We start from the raw sequence: 11,981 nt of genomic DNA on the forward strand, positions 1-11,981 counted from the left end.
TCGTACATCGGTTGTCACAATAAGCTGGAACTAATAACTTGTTATATCAATGTCATAATCAATTTAATTACCTCTGTTATCCTAACCGAAACAGGGGATCGGACATTTCGCGACGTCGATTATCTAATCGTAACGGGAATTTACAACTCTCGTTGACGTGCTTTCTCGCGAACGCGTCTCTCCGCGAGTGAACGAAACATTGGTAGGAGGTGATGTAGCGGCACTTAATACAAAGGGCGATTCAAATCTTGTTCTTGATCAAGCGCCAAACAAAGACAAATTTAAATTTTCCTGTATACCTCCGACCAGTATAAATAAACGCGATCGTAGCGTGACCAGTTTTCAGTCTCAGTCTCGAGCGATTCTAATAGCGATCAATACATAGTCTTAGCGAATCAGTTAGTACCGAGCGTCTTAGCGAACATTCTATGTATCTATTATTTTAAAACATATTTGACGGTTTTCAATATCAAGATATCTCGTCATTTAAAACACACCACCAATCATCCTCCACAACCCAGTGACACGGATCACTGGATATGCGTAATAGCATTTTCCCCTCCTCGCGAGAAAAAAGGTAATATGTATGAGATACAGGTAACCGAGTGCCAAGTCGAACTGGTAAAATGGTCAACGTGGAAATTCGTACGTGACTCAGGCATAAACAACCAAAAGGAGCAGCAAAACACACGCTCTTAGGACAACAGTTGCTGAATCTTAGTTCAAGATAAAGAACACAAAAGTCAGTTCAACCAAGAGGAAACCATCGTGCAAATGGGAGAATAGCATGCTGTCCGCCCATTCAACCGATAAATACATCCGTGACTGATGCAAAATGTCACACTCAAGAGAATCGGCAAATCGAATGAAGCGCGTAAACGATAAGTCCTACATATACACATGGAAACGCGCATACTACGGGGCAACACTTCACATCAATATTTTCTTGCCACATGTTCAATCTACGAATGTGAAAGCATACCAACAAACGATATCCCATCTAAAAGAGGAAGTGTTATGTTCACGCAACATATTTTCATGTATTAGACTATGGAAAATTTAGGACCAACGAGAAGCAGAAATCCTTTAAACGAAAGTGTCACGAATGTCACGATTTCCTCCTATTCACCAATACTAATTTTTCCCCAACTTCGGAGGTGTGCAAAGGGTGGTAAGAAAGATAAGACGGGTTCGGTTGGTCAACAGATTCGCTGACCATACGGTGTCGGGAATGCCGTTTTGTGGGCATCCTTAAATGCCATACGGCTCTGATGAAATCCAGATGCTAAGTCAAACGTGGAGAAATACGCGCTTCCCAACTGTTCCAATGTTTCGGTAATGTTGGGCAACGGATAAGCATCGCCTATTGTTTTGTCATTTAGCTTTCTGTAATCGATGACTAGTCTCCATCCATCTATTGGGAATCCGGTTTCTTCGGTACGATCCATAACATAGAGTTATACGGAGACGTCGATGGTTCCATAAAGTCCGTTTCCAGTAGTTCTTGAATTTGTCGATTTATTTCTTCCCGATGTACGGGCGGGTACCGGTATTGTTTAACGTTAATCTGTATCTCGTCTGTAGTAATAATTTCGTGCTGGAGGATATCTGTTCCTTCCAACGTCTCGCCTGGGAGATGAAATCTGTCTTGATTCTTCCGGATTAATACTTTGACATTTTTCCTCTCTTCCTCGTTCAAATGTTCTAGCCGTAATATTTCCATTACTCTGTCGAGCCAATCTTCTTTCGACTTGGATATCATATGGCACGTCACGATAGGGAACGAGGTGAGGTTTTTAAATCCTTCAATTACCATTGTAGGCGTGGTAAATTCATAATTTCTTGACGTGGTTTTTATTATCCTCATATATCCTCGTCCCTTATGGTTTTTCACAACCGCGTTTCCAAAATAGACTCCCTTAATCGGTTCGATTTTGGGAATCAATCCCTCTTTTGCCTCCGGATTTGCAATATTTATTGTGCACGGCACCGAACTTCGTTTCGACACAATTATTTTTTCCCTTGTATCGAAGGGAATGTAAATATTCCTCCACTTGATATGCTTTTGCTTGTAGTCCAAACGAGCTTTATTTCCTGCAAAATATTCGGATCCTAGGATTCCGCCTTGATCGATTAGCAATGAATCATCGACTACGTGAAAATTAACCGGATGGCCCGCAACCTGTATTATTGTCTGCTCTAGGGTGACCAGGCTCGTAGCCGCAATTCCACGAACTTCAATAGATCCTTGTTCGTCGATGATGGCTGAATCGGGTAAAGCAGGTTTTTTAATGATATTGATTTCGGATGCGGAGTCCAATAGTAAGTTTATTTTCATTTTTAAATCCGGAGAGACTATTCTCGCGGTAGGAGTACTTGAAGTGTCATTTAGTTTTATTGCAATAATCCGGAGAGGTTGTCGTCCGACTCTGAATCCGTCTCTGGGTATTTCTTGTTTATCCTTTCGTGGATTACCTTTCCTTTTGATTGTTGGCTGTTTGCTCTTTCCTATTGTTCCTCTGCACGACGGCTTTACCGTGGTGGTTGTAGGTCGAATTGGTTCTACTGGCGTAGGCGCTGGCCTCCTTGTGGCTGCTTGTACTCTTGGACGATTCACAGCGTGGCCACTTCGAGGTTCGCCTTGTTCTCTTCTCGAAGGAGTCGCTTGGTTTCTCGACTGTCTCGACGCGTAGGGTACGATTATTCCAGCGTCTATTCGGGCTTTGAAGGTGTGACAATCTTTTATTAGATGCCCCGGTTTTTTGCAATAGTTACACGTCATTGTATTTTGCCCCGGAGCGTTTGGACGGTTGTTGTTCGGGGGGCGAACACCGTTACGGTCGTAATTGTTCGAGGATACGGGATGGTGATATCGCATTCTGTCATTTGCTCTTTTAAACTCCCGCGTTGCTTTAACGGCTTGTCGATACGCATCTTCTAAGGAATGGTACCCCACTACCTTTGCGCGTAAATATACCTTGTAATCACATCTTTCTCCATCCATTATGGCCATCCTGAGATCTCTGACGCGATCTATGTAGTCCAAAATATCTTCTTTCGGTTGTTGGAATACCGTAGCTAGTTCTCCTTTATATTCATCAACCGTTTTTCCCGGACCGAACATGTCTATCAACTTATTCCCAAAATCGGTTAAATTTTTTATTTGACTGTCCTCTACGGCGAGGAGCGCGTGTCCACGAAACTTATTTACTAATAACTTTACTAATTGGGACTCTTGATGATGCGGAATCATGTTTCGCAGGTTTGGTGTCCGTCGAATATTGGTACCGACTCCGTCGCGTCTCTTAATTTAATTGGTTGTGAACCATAATCCGTTGATTCTGTCCTTGGCTGGATTGTCGGCTGTGATACAGGTGTCTCTACTTCTTTCTTGGCCTTGAGTACATTTATGTCGTCTTGTAATTCGCGGAGTCTTTCGTCCATGTCGTTCATCATATGAAAGTGTACGTCCCATGCTTTTAATTTTTCTAATAATGACAAGAGCACGTCCTTGTCCGATGATTCTGATGAGGTCGCCATGTTTCTATTTATTCTTGTCAATAACCAAAAAAAAATCTTAATCCTCAGTGGAGCTAATCCCACCGCTGTCACCAAAATATTTGCCCTGTTACGTTTTTGTTTGGATTGTTTTGCTTATGTTGCCGTTAATTTTTGAATTTAGAGTAAATGGTATTTGCCGCCACTAGAAACAATCTAAGGACGGTTTCAGTTAAATTTTTTGTTATCGCTTATCTTTTCGAAGATCCCGAACTGTCGCATTTCTTAATAATTCTGTGGGCAATTAAATATCAGTGGGTAGGGTTGACTGATGTTTAATGCGACTGGCAATTAAACTCCACGTTTCGGCTAACCTGCTAGACGCAGGAGTACTGGCACGGGAGAGGATCAAAGTTGGCGAAAATAAATGTTCGCTTAATCTTATTATATTATTAGACAAATACTTTCCACCACAAAAGTTTGTTCTAATTCTAATTGGTTATTAACAGAGTTATCGTGGAGATTTTGAATACTCGAAGTTACAATAGTTCGCGATATACTAGTTTTTACTCTTATTAATTACAAGATTTTAATTTAATTGATTTTTCAATAATTTACAAATTGACAAATACAAACACGTCGATTAACAAAACTGATCCGCGACCCGAGTTAACTTTTCTACGTCTGTATCATCCACCACGGCCAGGACTTCTCTCAGGCAAACCGACAGCCGATTCCAAGGTGAGGATGAATTTTTCGGACGTGCATGGACTAGCGAGTTTCTTTATATCGTAGTAGAATTGTGATCGTTTCCGATCCCCCTTCAGTTTTTGATATTGCCCTGTGGCCAGAGAGTTCATTACTATTTCCTCAATTTGCCCTAGATACTGAGGCTCAAGGCAAGATATGAGAGCTGTGGACTTTTCTTCATCGTTGGTGATGCCTGTAATCGCGAACTATCTCTCCAGTATGTAGAACCACAGCCCGATCTTCATGGCTATAAAGGGCGGTACACGAAGCGCTTTACTGGCCGTACTTCGTTTGCTATCAGTCGCCATTTCGTTTCAATGACTGTTCCCTGTTCGCAAGTCGGGGTCACCAAATGTGGCGGATGATGAATGGATCGGTATTACGAAATGACGAGAATGATTGCTGCTGCAACCGTCAAATATATTTAGAATAAATAATTAAGTAAGATCGATACCGTCAATAGACGTTCGTACAAAGTGTTTAACAAAATAGAATAGACCGCTCGCGGATAACTTAATAATAACTCGTAGATACTCGGTATATACTCGATAATTGTTCACAATTAATTATTGATAATTGATTCGCTCGCGATCGTGTCCGCTTATTTATACTGGTCGCGGGGAGTCGAAAGATTCAAATTCGACTTGGAACGACGGTTGCCCCTAACGGCAACATTGTTTTTGCCTGGAGATAATCTCGCGCCAATTTCGTGTGTCGAGGCGGTATCCGTGATCCGAAGCACAACAACAAGATGAGTCGCTCTCGCTTCGCCTCGTTCTATGCCTCATGTGTCGCTACAGATCCAACTGTGAGGAACAGCAAGTAATTCCAACATAGAAATTCTTCAGCGATTCCAATCGAAATCTCTAAGATCCTTAATACATCCACCTTGGTATGTTACCAACGAAAGAATACATTGCGACCTCAAGATACCCACAGTTAAAGAAGAAATACCTACATTCAGTAATGGATAATACGTAAGAGTTAACAAACATCAAAACCCACTAGTTACTCAATTTCTTGACACATCAGATCAGATCCGCAGGCTAAAAAGACATTACACTTTAGATTTAAGCACTAGATTCAACTAGAATCAAACACACGATAATCACCTATTACACACGACATAGCACCACGCCCGAATAAATTACTTATAATTCTCAATGAGAATTGATTGTATAATTCTTCTAAATAAAAAAAAAGCTTTCTGCGGTGTTTTATTTTTTCGCTAACAGTATACTACGTTATTTCTCAACATTTGAAATCGTATTTTACCTAAATTATATAATTCTAGCATTTAGTTTTGGTGAGGAATAGCACATTGTTTCTATTTTCATTTTCAAAACTGGCAATCCTTCTCTTTCACTTCCTCAACTCTCACGCACAGAAAATGGTTTCCTGCCTTATATCATCCCCCGACAAAGATACGCAGGAAAGAAATCAGAAACCTGTTTATCAGAAGAAAATCCGACATAGAGTCATCGAGTGAAGTCATCAAAGATGTGAGCTGTTTTATATATGATAATAAGTATTCAAATGACGTGGGGGAAGGAAAGTGATTTTTATAAAGATACAAGACCTGTATAAGTTCTATAATATACCATATTTCGCTGAACAAGGCATCCCCTCACAAAGTAAAGTCTGCTTTCTGACGCTCGCTTTATTGTTGGAAGGAAAGGGAAGCAACTCAAGAACATAAAAAATTGAAGGAAACAGATGCTTATGAATGTTCTGCGAACCACCGAGAGAAAAGTGCAGGAAAATTGAGGGTAGGCGCCGTGACTAAAATGTTTTTGCTTTCAAAACAATTACATTGCGTGAAATACGTGAATCATATCGATAACGGTGATACAATGGCATTTAAAACATTAAGCGCGAAGCTGATTTTGATCTGCTCTCCGCTCGAGCAGCCTGCAGATGTGGCCGCGGGAGGTGTGATTTAGAGTATAAGCAGAGGATAATACACACATCGCGGTGACGATTTAGTGTCATTTTATACAAATTATAAATGGAAAATAACGAGATGGGGAACTCATTTCAAGTGTGAAAATGAAGTTAAGAGAGCAGCTTAAGAGCAGTTGAAGTTGTTTATTAAAAGTTTACTAGAAGTATCCAGTAGAATTGCTCGCTGACGGAATGAAAAAACTCGTTGCCAAATATAGATTGATGCAAATAGGAATTATGTCGAAAAATAATTAACATATTTTATAGGCAATGAATTGAATTTTCATTTCTTTTCTGTTTCGTTTCAGTCAACCGTCGTAGTTCCCATTAAGAACAGAACCGCGGCTTCGTATCTCGGAAAATAATATGAAAAAGAATTGTTTGCGTTGCTCGATGATTCCGTTAAACGAAATAATGTTAGCATCCATATATCTTTTGTGCGTTCATGTCTACAAAAGGCTAATTACATACATTAAGAAAAGGGGTTTAAAACAGGCGGATTTTTCGATTACATAACAGTAAGCATAGTTAATAACTACATCAAAATAATATATATGTCGGAGATGAAAGTTACCTGGCCTTCCCTTCGGAATTCTTAGGAATATCCGGAATATCCTATTGTATAACAACGATGGCCAATTCCAGTGAAGATTCATTACACGCCCCTACCCTTAATCATAACGTTAATCCGACATATATAAACAATATATACATACATTCACCGCGGAAAGTATGCTGATATCCTACAATATGACCTGTTTGAAGAGAAATTCGGAGGTAAACGAAAAGTTCGTCCTTCCGAATCTGTACTTTCTTGTTATTATTCTTTTTTTCTTTTTTTTTTTATCTACCAATCAGTCGAAACTCGTGCTTTGTGAGCAACAGTCGTGTAATCGATATCCTAACGTTTCATATCTTATGCAAAAGTATTAACCTATTTATGTCGAAAAACTGTTAGTTTAGATTATATTTGACGTTTAATTTGTCGTATGAAAGATCAGCATAGGACACGAAGCGGTATTGTGATTATGCTGAAACAAACGAAAGACAAAGACAACGTAAACACAAGGGTACCATTTCGCGTCCTTAGCTGGCTTTCATACGACGAATTCAAGTCAAGATATCTGCTGAACTAACAGTTCCTTTTAATTTTTTCATAAGGAATACGAGGATAGATCGATGAATGTATTAAAAAATATATGGTTCCATTTGCAAAAATGAAGTTGAAATGAGACGCTACTACTGGATCTACAAAAAAGTAATTTGCATCATATGTGATGTCTTCTTTCGAACTAAACAATTTATGTTAAAACTTTTTCTGATAACATCAATAGCACGTGAGATATTTTACCATTTATTATTTCGCCATTGGTGAAATATTGAGGTTAGGTTTCTATGTATAATAAATTTCTATGTGTAATAAAATATCTACATATAAAAAACATAAAAAATTGAAAGTTTCAGACGATTTTGTAGATGTCAGACTAGATATATTATTTAAATCATGTCCATATCTAATTGTAATGACTTGCAACAGAATCTGAGAATTGAAATTTGTTTTTATTTTCATTCATAATTTTTGGTTAATAAATACGAAAGGTAACGAGTGAATATACTGTATCACGTTTCTTAAATGAAACAATGCATTTTGCGATTAAAATGCAGACATTATAGCAACTAATACAGTAATAGTAGATAATCAAAAAGAAGTAGGGGAAAAACTTACCATAACAGCATGGAAAAGAATTTATGAAGAATTCTGTTACTGGAATAAGCTTCTTTGTGTATCACGAAGTGCATCAAGGGAGGATTCTTAAAGAAATTTCATAAAAAATTACAATCTATCAGATAAATACAATACGAGATCAGAAGAATAATTAATATTAAGAAAAATATAATTATTTGATAAGAACGTAATATTCAATTACAGAAATAATTATACGTTAAGTTCTGTTATTGGTAACCATTATCGATGACCAACTTTATTTTTGGTTCTGAACAAGCATTATCTTTGATAAAAACATTTTTTAGCGGAAGAAAATAAAATAGGAAGAACGACCCAACTTTTATATAAAAAAATACAATCAATACGTTTAATTAAAACTAAAACATACATATGTATATCATCACTCTTACGGTAATATAAATGTATAAATGCAAGTAGTACATTAGAGACGCAAAATATAATAAAAATAAGAAAAAAACAAAAATAAATAAGAAAACTGTATAGGTTTCTACGACTTACTTCCACATGTGGAATAGCCTATCTGTTTGTCGTGTGACCCATTCTAGAGACAGAACAAAGTTATTAGATTAAAATATTCCACAGAAAGTTTTTAATTCATAAAATTTACAAGTATAAAGTATTTATCCTGAATAAATCCTTTTTATAGAAAATTGCAAGACAAATTTCGAATAACCTGATTTTATATTTTATCTAGCAACTAGCACTTCTTACCAATTGCATAAACACTTGTTAACACGAAAATTTTAACGTTTAAATAGGTAACTCTTCCGTAGCACGTCCACACTACCGCGTTTCGAATATGAAAGACCGTTGAACAGTACTGTCCCTAATAAAGGCAGATTCGTACTGCTTGTTCATTGTCTACGCATTTGGACTATAAGCGAATCCTGTACGCTGCGCACATGTCTCTGCGCCGATTATATATGGTTGTCCGAAAAGTGTATATCTTTTACAGACACGTCTCTTACAACAACGCATCTTTATACAAACATGAAACCTAATGTCTCAAACGTTGTGATTTTTATCGTGATAAAATAAAATGGATCGTACGTAATTCAATAAAATAATATAAAACGAAAGATGTTGTGCACCCATTATTTTCTTATAAGAGGAAACAAATTTTTCGGACAACCTAATATTTCAATTTTACTACAATACAATAACGACTTTACATCTCGAAAATTGTCACTATTACGCTGCTGGTTTTTATATAGATATTACATATCAAAGTGGATAAAATATGTAAATAGAAAATAAATATATTCTAACTATGTAATAATTGTACAATATTTTACAGAAAATAGTTAATTTAATGATTGTTCTCCTCTGAAGCGTAAGTAATGCTAGAGATATTTGGCAGAAAATGGAGGCTATATCTGCAATCGCCACTGAAAATTGTGTAACTGCTACACACATACGTAAGTATAATACATGACATAACCGCTACAATGCTTACAGTTATATCGAAGCAGATACTCTATACGTAACAATTCTCTAATCTCCACATGACTAAACCATGACTCTGGGGAACAGTGTATACAAAGCCGTATTATACATTATTATAGCCGTATTATATATTGTGCAAAATCGAACCAATGAATACTTTTTGTTACATATGAGTCAAATAGAATTCAAAATTTTTGAAAATTATTATAACTTAACCTTTACAAAATGTTATTGTTATGCTTTCTTTTTATATACGTTACTGTTCATGATATTAAATAAAGATTTATACGAAACCTTTGATTATTGGTTCCGTTTTTCTTTTCACTATAAACGCATCGTGGCACGGGCTTATAATATAATCCTGACCGTAGATAAACGTAAAGAAAACCTAAACGGCATCTAGCCCACATCAATGTGCAAATATAAAAAGATTTTTCATGGATACATCGAAAACTAAAGCCGAGCCAAGGTTAGATGTATAGAAAAGGTGTCCAGAATCATGATTTTGTCGATACATAAAAAATCAGTGAAATCAATGAGGCGAGCCTTAATCTATATAATTACTGTAGCGGCATTCGACAACAAAACTTTAATTCTCTCTTTTTTATTTTCATCTCCGCTTTCCTTTTTTTTTTATTTTACGTGACATCAGCGTCGTTGGGTCATCGATTCTGACAAAAATTTTTCTTATGAATCTAAGGCAAAATTAAACCAACCCGTATTATGATGTTTTAATCAATACCCATTATTTGGGAAGATATTAAATATAATTAGTCCATATTGTGGAAACAATAAGTTCTTATTACTTCTAGATTCGTGGGATGGACAAACAGATGCTGCTTACTTTAATAGTACTCTTACAAATGACGATGGAAATTGTATATCAACGTTCCTGTTACTATCTCTATGACATGTACTTTTTCCGCCAAGTACCCTTGTGATGAACAGATTATAAAATTCGCACTTTATAAATATCAAATAAATTCCCGAAAGATGTTAATAAAAAATGTTACCGTTAATTTTTTATTATTTTATTAAATAATATGTATATTCATACATTTAATTGTTAATTTACCGATTAATCGAACATAGGATGCCACTGTTTACTATAGCACAAGTATGTAGCGGCACATGACTTATAGGACGATTTGAACCGGGAGCGACTCATACTGTTGTACCTCGGAGTATTGACGTTGTATTGAGTGTTTTGGATTTGCGAAGTTCTAGAATAAACGAGCTCCAGACAAAGACAATATCGCCGTTATGAATAATCGTCAACCTGAACGAAATACGACCTTCTGTAAGTCCGCCGGATAATATAAACAGACGAGCATTCTCTGTAAGATAGTCTAGAAAGCGAACCAGTATAGTGAAGAATATAGCTAATTATCACGTCGAGTCATACGAACGACAGTTATAACCGACCTATGCTATCTCTATACTTGTACTCGAAGTAATTTCAATATAATTGACTATTACAAATTTCCACTCGTCTCTTTAACAACTAACACGTTTAATATCACCTCAAGTATTAGAGTTAAGTAAATACATTTTTGTTAATATTTCGAAATTTTTTATTTCTATTGTATCCTCGTATCATTATTGTATGAAAAGCATAAGTATCACAATTGGAAAAAGCATGGCAGTAAGATCAAACGTTCAAGTCCTTCTCATAGCTTGTTGTTCGATTACCATGGTATTGCGCTTCATAAATTTTTATGGCAATATGTTACGATCCACAGAGAATACTATTTGAGCGTTTCACGTCGTTTGTATGAAACAATTCGAAGGGTTTGTGAAATGATAACTTGTAGAAATTGTACTATTATAATACATCAGCTGATGCGTCACTACTGACTCTGGAGTTTCTCGCAAAAAATAACATTTACAGTCACTATGTTCATCTGATCGCTCCCTTGCGGTTACTTGTTATTCTCCAGAATGAAGAAATAAAACAAAAATCGTTGTGCGAACTATGCACTATAGAAGAAAGTGCTTTCAGAATTGTGTCAATGACTGAGAGGCACGCTGGCAAAAATATATTGTATTCTGTTGAGGTTAACTGATAGAAGAACGAGTGAATGAATTTGAAATAGAAAAATATATTGAAATAAATAAAGGTATAAGTATGATGTATAAGTTTATGCTGATTCAGATTCTTATTCTCTTAGTGTTACAATACAATAGAATCGATAGAGAGCATATGTTTATAGCAAAAGGACATTACCAAAAAAGTTAACCTTATAGCTTTAGCTAAAGGCTACAAGGAACATAAATAGAAATCTATTTATTAGTTCCTTTGTTCCTAGACCTTGTAATCCAAAACGTGTATTCAAGGGTACAATAATATATATACAATAATATATACAATATATAATAATATATACAATAATCATAATGTGTATTCAAGGGTACAATAATATGGATCTCTCCTTATTTAGAATAATTTGGTTTCACTAAATTCTGTTTTCTGTGTAATAGAGGTCTCTAGGTCACGAATATACATAAATAAAGATGTAGAGTTTTTCTTGAAGTAGTTACTTCAACATATTCAAAGGGAATAACTTAAATATAGACGAACAAATAAATATTTTCT

The 11,981-nt window shown here is 36.2% G+C and overlaps 1 long non-coding RNA gene across 1 annotated transcript; it reads right to left on the reverse strand.

The window, feature by feature from the left end:
- Positions 1-6,145: 6,145 nt before the first annotated feature.
- On the reverse strand, positions 6,146-7,019 carry LOC132915660 (uncharacterized). The gene is made up of 2 exons (XR_009659931.1): positions 6,909-7,019; positions 6,146-6,641 (listed from the first exon to the last, which is right to left on the reverse strand). It is a non-coding gene; the product is annotated as an uncharacterized LOC132915660 (long non-coding RNA).
- Positions 7,020-11,981: the final 4,962 nt, after the last annotated feature.

Source organism: Bombus pascuorum, unplaced genomic scaffold, assembly GCF_905332965.1.
Source record: "Bombus pascuorum unplaced genomic scaffold, iyBomPasc1.1, whole genome shotgun sequence".
In the NCBI taxonomy this organism is placed as follows: domain Eukaryota; kingdom Metazoa; phylum Arthropoda; class Insecta; order Hymenoptera; family Apidae; genus Bombus; species Bombus pascuorum.